We start from the raw sequence: 15,256 nt of genomic DNA on the forward strand, positions 1-15,256 counted from the left end.
CTGTTTAGCAGTGTCATGTTTTATGGGATAGAGTGAAACACATGTTGTTGCTATATCAGTTTCAACCTGTCAGCACCACTGACTGGCTAGTGCTCAGCTAGTGTTTAGCTAGATAGCTATCATATTTTTGCACAATTAAAATGATAGCTAGCTAGCTAACTAATGATTTGCCTAAACACTTATATTTTTAGGTAAAGACTTGCTGTCTTGTAATAACAAATGTCAATATGCTAGCCAGCTAGTGTCACTGTTCAGTACCAAGTTAGCTATCACAACAGCTAGCAACAAGCAATATGAGCTGACTTACATTTTAGTCATTTAGCAGACGCTCTTATCCAGAGCGACTTACAGTTAGTGAATATATATTTTTCTATACTGGCCCCTCGTGGGAATCGAACCCACAACCCTGGCGTCGCAAACGCCATGCTCTATCAACTGGGCTACATCCCTGCCGGCCATTCCCTCCCCTACCCTGGACGACGCTGGGCCAATTGTGCGCCGCCCATGAGTCTCCCAGTCGCGGCCGGCTGCGACAGAGCCTGGATTCGAACCAGGATCTCTAGTGGCACAGTTAGCACTGCGATGCAGTGCCTTTGTCACGAGTTGCAAAGCCAGAACCCAGAAGCAGACCAGGACAAGGTAAGTTGAAACGAAGGTGAGTGTTTATTTACAATTCAAGAGTGATGCTGAATAATCCAGGGAACAGAGCGGGCGGCGTTGATTAGTTGTTGGGGGTGCAGTGGTTGATCCCATCATGGGTCGGCAGCCGCCGACCACCAGGCAGAGGTTGGATGAAGGTTCCGGACGGGTGACTGCAGATGGAACAAAACGGAGGTAAGTAAACAACAAGGTGCAAAAACAACAAAACTAACGCTAGGCTCTAAGACTGATACTCTGGTAAACCTACTGTTCATGGCTAACGATCCGGCAGGGAATGGATGTTAGGCCAGAGCCTAAGAAGGGTGATGATCAGGACCAGGTGTGCAGATTGCTGATGGGATGCAGGTGCGGAAATCAAGAGAGCTCCCCGGAGCGTTCCAGAACCCTCGGGAAACTGGAGCTCACGAGCAGAAAAAACTAGTCCACAGACAGGACCCGACTCAGACTGCCGGGATCGTTACAGTACCCCCCTCCGACCGAACGCCACCGGGCGGACTCCCCGGAGCGCCAGGATGGAGGCGGTAGAAGTCACGGATGAGGTCAGCATCTAGGATCTGTCGCCGCGGAATCCAACTCCTCTCTTCAGGACCATACCCCTCCCAGTCCACGAGATACTGGAAACCCCGGCCCCGCCGTCTGGAATCCATGATTCGTCGCACCGTGTAGGCAGGACCACCTCCGATCATCCGAGGAGGAGGAGGAGGAGGCGGAGGAGGCAACAGAGGACTGAGGAAAACCGGCTTGAGGCAGGAGACATGAAAGGTGGGATGGACTCTGAGCGTCCTCGGTAGTTTGAGTCGAACTGCCACTGGATTGATCACCTTCTCCACCACAAACGGACCAATGAACTCGGTAACAACTTCCTAGACTCAGTCCGTAACGGAAGATCCCGTGTGGCCAACCAGACCCTATCTCCGATGGTATAGGTGGGAGCGGGGATCCGGCGACGATTCGCCTGGAGCTGATACCGGTCCGAAACTCTAAGGAGTGCCTTTCTGGCCCGATGCCAGGTCCGGTGGCAACGACGAATATGGGCCTGAACAGAGGGCACTGAGAGCTCCTTCTCCTGAGAAGGGAACAAGGGAGGTTGGTAGCCATACAGGCACTGGAAGGGAGACATCCCAGTGGCAGATGTAGGGAGAGTATTGTGGGCATACTCAACCCAAGGCAACTGAGAGACCCAGGAGGTGGGGTTGGAAGAGACCAGGCAGCGTAGCGTGGTTTCCATCTTCTGGTTGGCTCTCTCCGCCTGACCATTGGATTGGGGGGTGAAAACCAGATGTGAGACTGACTGTAGCTCCAATGGCCAAACAGAAGGACTTCCAGACAGCAGAGGTAAACTGAGGGCCACGGTCGGAAACGATATCACTGGGCAACCCGTGGACCCTGAAAACCTCCCTAACCAGGATCTCGGACGTCTCCGAGGCAGAGGGAAGCTTGGCAATTGGCACAAAGTGGGCGAACTTGCTGAATCTGTCCACGATAGTCAGAACGACCGTGTTCCCCTCAGAAGCGGGCAACCCAGTGACGAAGTCCAGGGCCAGATGCGACCATGGTCGCCGGGGAATAGGAAGGGGGTGAAGTAGTCCAGAGCTGGGCCGATTGGTACTCTTATTCTGCGCACACACTGGACAGGCAGCAACAAAACCCCGAGTATCCTCGGCCATGGCAGGCCACCAAAAACGTCTGCGAAGAAACGCCATTGTCCGAGCCACGCCAGGGTGACAAGCCATCTTGCTGGCGTGGGACCATTTGAGGACAGCAGGACGAACCGACTCAGGCACAAACAACCGACCGGGTGGACCGTTACCGGGACCGGGCTGAGTCCGAAGGGCCGCCAGCACCTCCTCCTCAATCTTCCACATAACTGCTCCCACGACGCAGTTCCGGGGAGAATTGTCTCGGTCTTGGACCCACTCTCCTCTGTCTTGGAGAACATCCGGGACAAGGCGTCCGCCTTGCCGTTCTTAGATCCAGGTCGGAACGTCAGGGAAAACTTGAATCGTCCGAAAAACAACGCCCACCTGGCCTGACGGGAGTTGAGACGTTTAGCCGATTGCACGTAAGCAAGATTCTTGTGGTCAGTCCAGACAATAAACGGTTGCTCCGCCCCTCCAACCAGTGGCGCCACTCCTCCAAGGCAAGTTTCACCGCGAGAAGCTCCCGGTTACCCACATCGTAATTCCTCTCCGCAGGCGAAAGGCGACGAGAGTAGTAGGCGCAGGGATGGAGTTTACTGTCCGTGGAGCATCGCTGCGACAGGATGGCGCCAACTCCCACATCAGACGCGTCCACTTCAACGACGAACTGACGGGCCGTGTCCGGTTGAGAGAGAATCGGTGCGTTGGTGAATCGCCTCTTCAAATCCAGAAACGCTCGATCCGCCTCCGGATTCCACTTGAAGGTCCTGATACTGGAAGTCAAGGCAGTTAACGGAGCGGCCACACGGCTGTAATCCCGGATGAATCTGCGGTAGAAATTCGCAAACCCCAAAAATCTCTGGAGCTGCAATCTCGCACCGGGCTGGGCCCATTCCAGAACCGCTCTAACCTTCTCCTGGTCCATCCTAATCTCTCCCCTGGAGATGATGTACCCGAGAAAGGATGTCGTGTGGGCGTGAAACTCGCACTTCTCGGCCTTCACGAACAGGCGATTCTCCAACAATCGCTGCAGAACCTGCCGGACATGCTGGACGTGGTCGGAAGGTTCCTTCGAGAAGATCAGAATGTCATCCAGGTAAACAAACACAAAGAGACCGATCATATCTCTCAGGACGTCGTTCACCATACTCTGGAATACCGCTGGAGCATTGGTCAGTCCAAACGGCATCACCTGATACTCGAAGTGACCCATCGGTGTATTGAAACCCGTCAACCACTCGTCCCCCTCTCTGATCCGGACCATGTGATACGCATTGCGTAGGTCTAGCTTGGTGAACACCGTAGCACCCTGTAAGGAGTCGAAGGCAGAACTCATCAAGGGCAGGGGATACTTGTTCTTGACCGTGATGTCATTCAACCCCCGATAATCAATGCACGGTCGAAGAGAGCCATCCTTCTTACCCACAAAGAAGAATCCTGCCCCCAGGGGTGATGACGAGGGACGAACGAGACCAGCAGCTAGGGACTCCTTGATGTAGGTCTCCAAAGCCTCACGTTCAGGTCGGGAGATACTGTATAACCTTCCCTTGGGGTAGACAGCTCCAGGGAACAGGTTGATGGCACAATCATATGGTCGGTGGGGAGGGAGTGACAGAGCCTTCTGCTTACTGAAAACTTCCCCAAATCGTGATATGTCTCGGGAACCAGGGACAAATCTGGGGGTTTAGCCTCAATCACCTGACTGGGAACCGAATGGGGACAGGCAGTCTTGAGACAGTTAGCATGACAATCAAGGCTCCAACTCGTTACCTTGCCCGTCACCCAATCGAACGTGGGATTGTGTTCCTTCAGCCAGGGGTATCCAAGGACCAGAGGAACATGGGAAGACGGCAGAATGAAGAATGAAATCATCTCAGAATGATTCCCCGACAACAGCATCTTAACCGGTTCAGTCCTCATCGTGATACGTGCCAGACTACTGCCGTCCAGAGTGGTAGCTTCAATGGCTTCCGGCAATTGCTCCTTGGAAAGCCCCAGCTGTTCCACCAACTCGGCATCTAGAAAGCTTCCATCGGCACCTGAATCGATAAAAGCGTTAATCGCTAAGCTCTGATTCCTGTTCATAAGGGTAGCCGGGAAACGGGGTCTGACAGAGGTATTGAGAGGTCGAAACTGGCTCGCTAAAAGTCCTCCCAACTTTAGCGAGCCGCGCAGTTTGACGACCCGACTGGAACCTGAGAAGCTGATCGGTTGGACGGAACCCATTGCTTCTCCCTCCTTCGCTCTCGGACTCGATTATCCACCCGAATAGACAAGGCTACCAAGCTGTCCAGGTCACTAGGCTCCGGATAGGAGATCAACTCATCCTTGAGCTGCTCCGACAGACCCTGGTAAAAGGCCGCTTGCAGAGACTCCTCATTCCACCCACTCTCCACAGCCAACGTCTTGAACTCGATCACGAAGTCGGCCACGCTGCGAGTTCCTTGGCGAAGCGAAAACAGGCGCCTAGCTGCGTCCCTCCCTCGGACGGAATGGTCGAAGAGCTTCCTCATCTCGGCCGTGAACCCCTGGTATGAAGCCATGCAGGGATCCTGTCGTTCCCAAACGGCTGAAGCCCACTCCAGCGCTCGACCACGCAGCAACTCAATCACAAAGGCTATCCTAGCCTTGTCTGTGGCATAAGAGTAGGGCTGTAGATCGAACACTAATCCACACTGCATAAGGAAGGAACGGCATCTTCCCAGCTCCCCCTCATATTTATCCGGCGTCGGAACCTTGGGCTCACGGAAGGACACAGCTCCAGAAGCGGCAGGCGAGATGGGTGAAACCGGTAGTGGATCCTCCACCGGAAACTGGCGTTGGTTCTGGACCTCCGTCAGACCGGTAGAAAGGTTCCGAACTGACAACGCGATCTCCTGTAGTACCGTGCTATGATGGCCCAACATCTTCTCCTGCTGGGTAATGGCATGGCGAACAGAGTCCAGGTCCGCTGGGTTCATTACTGGCCGGATCGTTCTGTCACGAGTTGCAAAGCCAGAACCCAGAAGCAGACCAGGACAAGGTAAGTTGAAACGAAGGTGAGTGTTTATTTACAATTCAAGAGTGATGCTGAATAATCCAGGGAACAGAGCGGGCGGCGTTGATTAGTTGTTGGGGGTGCAGTGGTTGATCCCATCATGGGTCGGCAGCCGCCGACCACCAGGCAGAGGTTGGATGAAGGTTCCGGACGGGTGACTGCAGATGGAACAAAACGGAGGTAAGTAAACAACAAGGTGCAAAAACAACAAAACTAACGCTAGGCTCTAAGACTGATACTCTGGTAAACCTACTGTTCATGGCTAACGATCCGGCAGGGAATGGATGTTAGGCCAGAGCCTAAGAAGGGTGATGATCAGGACCAGGTGTGCAGATTGCTGATGGGATGCAGGTGCGGAAATCAAGAGAGCTCCCCGGAGCGTTCCAGAACCCTCGGGAAACTGGAGCTCACGAGCAGAAAAAACTAGTCCACAGACAGGACCCGACTCAGACTGCCGGGATCGTTACAGCCTTAAACCACTGCGCCACTCAGGAGACTGTACATCAGAGAAAAACTTTTGCAGATGGATACCCTTCCTCTACCCGTAGTGTTGGAAGAGGCTGCATTGGGAAGAGGATGCAACAACACCCTGGAAAGATGTTTGTGGTGCATTCACTCATAACACATTTTTGTAATAAATGAGTGTAATGTAATCTTCTTCAAGTTTGATAAGGTATGCAAATGCATACATGTATTATTCTCATAAATGTAGCCTGCTATACATTTATTATTTGTAAAAATTAGATATTTCAATGCTCTTTAAACTGCTAGCTCATCTTGATCATGTGTTATTCCTTCTCTCTTTCTTTCTAGAAGCAATCCGTTACCAAGCAAAAATACAGATTGATTAGTTTGAATCAATTGTGTTGCCGCTTGGCTGGAGAAAAATCTCATATACTGTGGCTCTCTAGAAACAGTTGGCCACACATTTAAATTTAGATTTAGTAGGCCTGAGTCCCAGTTTATGCTAACTGCATTTTTTGTTTGTATAGAATTTACACAAGGCAGAATCATTGTTTTCTTTCTAAAAATATATAGAATGCCAGTTTCAGTAAGAAGCATAGCAACATCAAGGTAACTTTGTAACAGCTGTTACAAATAGATGACCCCAGCTGTTACAAAGTTTGGACTTTCAAAGCCAAACCCGCCCATTAGCCGCTGAATCTACCTTTTAAGATGCCGAAATAGAAAATGTTTTCAGTAATTGTTTTCAGAATCTTAATGTTGTTTTTGGTTTGTGTTTTCTGATTGTTTCAGTGCATGCAGTCATTAAGCTTTGGACGAAGGACTTCCACAGGGCATACATCTCCAAAGTTCACTCAAAAAGGCAATAGTTCTGAACTGGGTTTGATTTTGTTTAAATTATTTCAATTTTGTTTCTTTTTCTTTTAGACTTCCATTGGTTAAAGGCTAATTTCTCATCAGTTATCACTTAGCTCATGAACATGTTGTAGTTGCCCCTTTATACATCCTAAGGTTAAAATCCCCATAGCCCATAGTGTTCACATTTCTCTCATGTAAATATTGTAGCTACATAAAAATATTAAATAAACAATTTATTTGGGAAATATTCAGTCTTTGCTCTTTTCTTCATTAGCATGCTGATGATCATTTCAAGTTGTATTGGATTTATTTTTTATCTGTTATTAAGACATTTAATATATGTAGTTTAGTATATTTAGTACATTAAGTATGTTTAGTTTAGCTTCTCTGTGAGAAGCAAGTTCATTTAAAGTTATATGTGATTTGGTTTATGCTACTCTGAAAATATAGTTTACCAAGCTACCATTACTTCACACTGGAAGAAGTTAAACTACCCTTAAGAAAAATATAGTTTACTTAACTACAGTTGAAGTCGGAAGTTTACATACACCTTAGCCAAATACATTTAAACTCAGTTTTTCACAATTCCTGACATTTAATCGTAGTAAAAATTCCCTGTTTTAGGTCAGTTAGGATCACCACTTTAATTTAAGAATGTGAAATGTCAGAATAATAGTAGAGAGAATGATTTATTTCAGCTTTTATTTATTTCATCACATTCCCAGTGGGTCAGAAGTTTACATACACTCAATTAGTATTTGGTAGCATTGCCTTTAAATTGTTTAATTTGGGTCAAACATTTCGGGTAGCCTTCCACAAGCTTTCCACAATAAGTTGGGTGAATTTTGGCCCATTCCTCCTGACAGAGCTGGTTTAACTGAATCAGGTTTGTAGGCCTCCTTGCTCGCACACACTTTTTCAGTTCTGCCCACACATTTTCTATAGGATTGAGGTCAGGGCTTTGTGATGGCCACTCCAATACCTTGATTTGTTGCCACAACTTTGGAAGTATGCTTGGGGTCGTTGTCCATTTGGAAGACCCATTTGCGACCAGCTTTAACTCCCTGACTGATGTCTTGAGATGTTGCTTCAATATATCCACATAATTTTCCTTCCTCATGATGCCATCTATTTTGTGAAGTGCACCAGTCCCTCCTGCAGCAAAGCACCCCCACAGCATGATGCTGCCACCCCCGTGCTTCACGGTTGGGATGGTGTTTTTCAGCTTGCAAGCCTCCCCCCTTTTTCCTCCAAACATAACGATGGTCATTATTATTTTTATTTTTTAAAGTCATTTAGTAGATGCTCTTATCCAGAGCGACTTACAGTTAGTGAGTGCATACATTATTTTATTTTTCATACTGGCCCCCCGTGGGAATCGAACCCACAACCCTGGCGTTGCAAATGCCATGCTCTACCAACTGAGCTACATCCCTGCCGGCCATTCCCTCCCCTACCCTGGACAACGGTGGGCCAATTGTGCGCCGCCCCATGGGTCTCCCGGTCGCGGCCGGCTACGACAGAGCCTGGATTCGAACCAGGATCTCTAGTGGCACAGCTACTCTAGACCCCTGCGCCACTCGGGAGACATGGCCAAACAGTTCTATTTTTGTTTCATCAGAGCAGAGGACATTTCTCCAAAAAGTACGATCTTTGTCCCCATGTGCAGTTGCAAACCGTAGTCTGGCTTTTTTATGGCGGTTTTGGAGCAGTGGCTTCTTCCTTGCTAAGCGGCCTTTCAGGTTATGTCGATATAGGACTCGTTTCACTGTGGATATAGATACTTTTGTACCTGTTTCCTCCATTATCTTCACAAGGTCCTTTGCTGTTGTTCTGGGATGATTTGCACTTTTCGCACCAAAGTAAGTTCATCTCTAGGAAACAGAACACGTCTCCTTCCTGAGCGGTATGATGGCTGCGTGGTCCCATGGTGTTTATACTTGCGTACTATTGTTTGTACAGATGAACGTGGTACCTTCAGGCGTTTGGAAATTGCTCCTAAGGATGAACCAGACATGTGGAGGTCCACAATTTGTTTTCTGAGGTTTTGCCTGATTTCTTTTAATTTTCCCATGATGTCAAGCAAAGAGGCACTGAGTTTGAAGGTAGGCCTTGAAATACATCCACAGGTACACCTCCAATTGACTCAAATGATGTCAATTAGCCTATCAGAAGCTTCTAAAGCCATAACATCATTTTCTGGAATTTTCCAAGCTGTTTAAAGGCACAGTCAACTTAGTGTATGTAAACTTCTGACCCACTGGAATTGTGATACAGTGAATTATTGTCACGCCCTGACTCAGGGGACTCTTATATGTTGAGTCAGGGTGTGTGTATTCTTTGTTTGTATATATTCTATGTTGTATATCTAGCATGTGTGGATCTATGTTGGCCGGTGTGGTTCCCAATCAGAGGCAGCTGTCGCTCGTTGTCTCTGATTGGGGACCATACTTAAGCAGCCTATTGGCACAGTCTAGTTGTGGGATCTTGTTCCGGTTAAGGCATGTTGTGTGTGCTACCATGGACTTCACGTTTCGTTTCCTTTGTTGTTTTCTTGAGTGTGTTTAACAGTTAAAATAAACATGTACGCATATCACGCTGCGCCTTGGTCTGACCCGTCCTTCAACGAACGTGACAGAAGATCCCACCAAACAAGGACCAAGCAGCGTGCCGAGAAGGAGCAAACGCCTGGGACTCAACAGGAGGTTACGTTAGTAGATGTCCTCCTCGGTTGGGGGAGAATTACGGAGGAGGAGGCCGTCCGTTATCGGAGGACGATGAAGGAGGATGCCGAGGTAGGAGAGGAGAAACGGCGCCAACGGTGCCGACGACGGAGACCTGAGAGGCAACCACAAAAATTTTTTTTGGGAGGGCACACGGTGTGGACGACGAGGCAGCAGGAGGCCGTTAAAGGGTGGATCTGCAGGTTAGGAGAGGAGGCCACCATGTTACGGGGGCTATTGGTTCAGAGGGAGCAGGAGTTATTCGGTCAGAGGGAGGCGCTACAGGAGGCTAAAAGGGAGAAGGAAAGAGTAGAGGCACGGCGAGAGGAGCTGGTTAGGCAGCAGAAGGAGCGGGGGTTAACAAAGGAACCCAGTCCTGCTCCTCGCACCAAGCAAGTGGTGCGTGTTGCCAGTCTGGTCCGGCCCGTTCCTGCTCCCCGCACCAAGCCAGTGGTGCGTGTTCCCAGTACGGCCTGGCCCGTTCCTGCCCCTCGCACCAAGCCAGTGGTGCGCGTCGCCAGTCCGGCCCGGTCTGTCCTGCTCCTCGCATCAAGCCAGTGGTGCGCGTCGCCAGTCCGGCCCGGCCTGTTCCTGCTCCTCGCACCAAGCCAGTGGTGCGCGTCGCCAGCCCGGCCTGTTCCTGCTCCTCGCACCAAGCCAGTGGTGCGCGTCGCCAGCCCGGCCCGGCCTGTTCCTGCTCCTCGCACCAAGCCAGTGGTGCGCGTCGCCAGTCCGGCCCGGCCTGTTCCTGTTCCTCGCACCAAGCCAGTGGTGCGCGTCGCTAGTCTGGGCCGACATGTTCCTGCTCCTCGCACCAAGCCAGTGGTGCGTTTGTCCAGTCCGGCACGGCCTGTGCCCGTTCCCGTCAGCTGCTCCACTCCGGAGCCAGAGCAGTCCGCTCCACCGGTGCCTGATCCAGTGACGGTCAGCTGTTCCACTCCGGAGCCAGAGCAGTCCGCTCCACCGGTGCCTGATCCAGCTCCGGTCAGCTGCTCCACTCCGGAGGTATGTTGTGTGTGCTACCTTGGACTTCACGTTTTGTTTCCTTTGTTGTTTTGTCGTGTGTTTAACAGTTAAAATAAACATGTACGCATATCACGCTGCGCCTTGGTCTGACCCGTCCTTCAACGAACGTGACAATTATAAGTGAAATAATCTGTCAGTAAACAATTGTTGGAAAAATTACTTGTGTCATGCACAAAGTAGATGTCCTAACCGACTTGCCAAAACTATAGTTTGTTAACAACAAATTTGTGGAGTGGTTGAAAAACAAGTTTTAATGACTCCAACCTAAGTGTATGTACACTTCTGACTTCAACTGTATATCTCACATCAGAATTAGATGTTCATCCATGTTTCTCAAATGTCACATTTCGAAGTTGTTGCAAACGTCAAATTTAGGCATTAACTCAGAATTTTTAAGGTTATGGTTAAGTTTAGGCATTATCTCTGAATGGTTAAGGTAAGGGTTAAGGTTTGGGACACAAAAACAATGTTTCAAGTGAGAACTAGGCAGACCTGATGCCGAAAAAGAATAAAATTATTGCCTACTTCTTTTCGTTTTGCAAAAAAAAAGTAGTGTGTTGTTACAGTAGTTAGCTGCACCACTACATGGCAAAAAAGTACTGAAAACACTACCCAGATTTGAATTTAGTTAAACTACCACCAAGCTACTGGAAAATGTAGTTAAATTACTAGTTCAACTACCCTTAAGAAAATAAAAATATAGTTTACTTAACCCCTTAGACTTGTGGGAATTGGCCTATATGGATAGGGCTAAATTGAAATGTTTCTTACAGGAGAAATATGGAAAGCATATGCATAACCTTGGTAGCAATTAAAAGGGAACAGTTTGGATATTATGGGTTAGGTGAGGACACAACAGTTAAACTGACACAAGACTGAATCTAAACAGTACACTGTTGATTTCATGTGCATTTTACATTTACTGTACTTTTCGCTACATTTGTTGATAATGAAATCGGAAACTACTCTGGATACATTCAGTAATATGATACGAATATTCTTGGAAGCTTTGGGGTAGGTGCAACATAAGACAAAAACATTACAAGGGTTTGAGTGAGAGGTCTAACTGGTGTTTTCCAGTGGCCACACACCTCTCCAAAGTGTGCACAGTTCCTAAGTAATTTCAATGCACTTTTATGAGTCTTCAACTATAAAAGGTGCTTTTTTCAGCTCTCCTAGCTGTACCGTTGAGGAACTAGAGCAAGCACACTTGTAGTTGTTTTAAACACAGCCATGCATCCCCCGCCTTTACACAATTACTAAAACGGTCCAATATGAATCGCAATCTGGGTCAGGTGGGCGTAATTTGAAAGTTTGTTCTATTTCCAACATATCTAGCTAAATTATAAAATACGATCTTACAGTGTTGGGCTTTCACAGGGCATTTCAGAGAAGCAGATCGTAATTTTGGTGTGCATAGAATGGAGTCATGAGTGCATTCAGATGCGTGGTCTGCGGCAAATGTTTCTTCACAATACAACAAACAGGTTAATTCTGTTCAGGACAACCCAGGGTATAATATCTTCTTGTAACTGTAAATCAAACATAATGATCATAAACATTGACACTGTGTATTACATGAGTTTTATGATATGGAAATGTGAAGTGCACATTTGGACTCACAGGTGTTTGGCTTGCTTGTATGACGTCAAAGTGGTATTTATTCAACTAGCTCTCACAGTCTCACATCAGAATTAGACGTTCATTCATGTTTCTCAAACGTTACATTTCGAAGTTGTTGCAAACGTCAAATTTCGAAGTGTTTAAGGTTAAGTTTAGGCATTAACTCTGAATTTTTAAGGTTAGGGTTAAGTTTAGCCATTAACTCCGAAATCTTAAGGTTAGGCATTAACTCTGAATGGTTAAGGAAAGGGTTAAGGTTTGGGATAGGCTTAAAACAAAAATCTCAAAAACAACTTTCTATCGTTGGATTTGAACTTGCAACTTTTGGAATCGGGGGCAGATGCTTACGCCCATTCGCCATCCCTGTCCACAACACTCTAGCACAGCATTCCCAAACTCGGTCCTCGGGACTCCAAGGAGTGCACGTTTTGTTTTTTGCCCTAACACTACACAGCTGATTCAAATGATCAAAGCTTGATCATTAGTTAATTATTTGAATCAGCTGTGTAGTGCTAGGGCAAAAAACAATATGTGCACTCCTTGGAGTCCCGAGGACCAAGTTTGGGAAACCCTGCCCTAGCAAAACCGAAACGTTCTTGATGGTAACAGCGCTCACTGTTGACCCTAGTGGCCAGTTTCTCCCAATGTCCTCAACCAGGTCGGCTGTGATACAAGTCAGTATTCAACGTCCATCCATGTGATGGACGTAAAATACTGACTTGTATCACGGGTTACCTGGTTGATTTATTATAATCCTCAATGTCTCATTTTTCAAAATACATAGAGTCCTCTTAATGTACAGCATTTCCCTCACTCAGACAACCAAACATTCGCAAAAGTTGCCCGATAAGCAGGAGGGATGGGGGCAACTTCTTGTCACGCGTGGTAGTGGTGAGCGGGTCAGCTGTTCGTTCACCCGCCCCCGTTTGCAATTGCTAATAACCCATCCTCAACCGCCCGACTATAAGTGATAAAGTGAAAATCTGGAGGCCCGTGTGGTGAATTATTATTAATGAACTGTAGAGTTTAATGGACTATGAGGTAGACCTGGGTTAATCAAGAGCATAAAGTTAGAATTCTTTGTTACTGGGCCAGGAATTGTATTGGGTCATTTAATTTCACTGTGTGGGTGAGTAGAGAGGGAATCTGCCCTAGGGTCAGATTGCTTGCTCTTACTTAGATCCATGGTTGTCTTATCATATCAAAGACAGAAACTGGCTTGGGCCGTTTGTTTTTGTCTTCAAACACAGTGAAAAGAGCCAGGGTTGAACAGAGTTTAAACTAAACATGAGTGTTTTTGCAAGATAAGGATTGATTGATTGTAGTACTCTGAACTTAATGAAAGTTGAGTTTAGCCGCTCTCAGAGACAAAGGAAGTGGTCGGAGCAATAAAAGAGCGGGAAAACTGAAGAGGACTATATAAGATGGAGGGAGACCGTAAGGGGTGTGCCACTGGTATCGGCTTTGTTGAAAACTTTAATAAAGTAATTTCTTGATGCAACAAAAACTCTGTAAGACCTTATTTGTAATAAAGTATAGTGGTTATTTTCCACAACATAATTGGCGATCCCGGCAGGACTGGTTATAAGAGATCTTTGATTGCTTTACCATCAGAGAAAGTTTGAGCGACACACACAAATTCAGTGGCCACTGTTTAAACAAAGGTGAGCGCCGTTCTTACTTGAGCTGTGTGTTTTGATCAAGCTGAATCTGAGGGTGGGGTACGGAAGGGTTCTCTCCAGAATAAGGACCAAATTTAGCATAAGTACAGAGTTTTTGGTTGGAATGAGAAATAAGCATGCATGCAATGTGATTATAGATAAGTGTAAATAAGACAAGCAGGCTAGTAGACAAGGTGTGTGCCCTGATTAAAAGGAAATCAGAAGGAGTGTGTGTGCCCTGATTAAAAGGAAATCAGAAGGAGTGTGTTTGCCCTGATTAAAAGGAAATCAGAAGGAGTGTGTGTGCCCTGATTAAAAGGAAATCAGAAGGAGTGTGTGTGCCCTGATTTAAGAGGAAATCAGAAGGTGTGTGTGTGTGTCTTTTCTCGGAGGGGTATGACAAATCCTGTTGGAGGAACAGGTTACGTGTACGGGGGTCTAGGTTGTTAAATTGATGTTCCGCTGGGACTAGATTAGGGGAAATTAACATGTGAATAAAGAATCATTAGAAATACGAATGCGGTGGATGATATGAATAGTATTGACATATGATGTATGTTATGTGTGGGTAATTGATTAATAGATAGTGGATAAAAGTGGAATAATATATGTGCTGGCTTGCGCTCCCAAACAGGTAGACGTACGTGGGGGATGGGAGACAGTACATAGAGCGTGTGGTAGAAAAGGTTAAGCATTATAATAGCTATATATAATTTCAGAAGCAGAGGTGATATAGTCAAGGAATTTTTGTATATTAGGGGGAAAATATAATTCATTTGGTTAAGTCGTTAGATCTGTTGCCAAATCAATAAATGTAGGTTTGACTCGTTGACTGCTAAGTTATACATTGAGCGTGTGAGATCTGTGTCCTTCAAAGCTATTTTGTGATAAATGTGGTATGTGCAAGATACTAGAAATACAGACCATTTAGAATTGGAATAATGGAGGATTTACTTGTCATTCCAATAAAGCATACAGTAGTATATATAGTCAGCCACCAATTGTGCAAGTTCTCCCACTTAAAAAGATGAGAGAGGCCTGTAATTTTCATCATAGGTACACATCAACTATGACAGACAAATTGATGAAAAAACATCCAGAAAATCACATTGTAGGATTTTTTATGAATTTATTTGCAGATTATGGTGGAAAATAAGTATTTGGTCACCTACAAACAAGCAAGATTTCTGGCTCTCACAGACCTGTAACTTCTTCTTTAAGAGGCTCCTCTGTCCTCCACTCGTTACCTGTATTAATGGCACCTGTTTGAACTTGTTATCAGTATAAAAGACACCTGTCCACAACCTCAAACAGTCACACTCCAAACTCCACTATGGCCAAGACCAAAGAGCTGTCAAAGGACACCAGAAACAAAATTGTAGACCTGCACCAGGCTGGGAAGACTGAATCTGCAATAGGTAAGCAGCTTGGTTTGAAGAAATCAACTGTGGGAGCAATTATTAGGAAATGGAAGACATACAAGACCACTGATAATCTCCCTCGATCTAGGACTCCACGCAAGATCTCACCCCGTGGGGTCAAAATGATCACAAGAACGGTGAG

This window comes from Coregonus clupeaformis, unplaced genomic scaffold (genome assembly GCF_020615455.1).
Source record: "Coregonus clupeaformis isolate EN_2021a unplaced genomic scaffold, ASM2061545v1 scaf0721, whole genome shotgun sequence".
Lineage (NCBI taxonomy): Eukaryota > Metazoa > Chordata > Actinopteri > Salmoniformes > Salmonidae > Coregonus > Coregonus clupeaformis.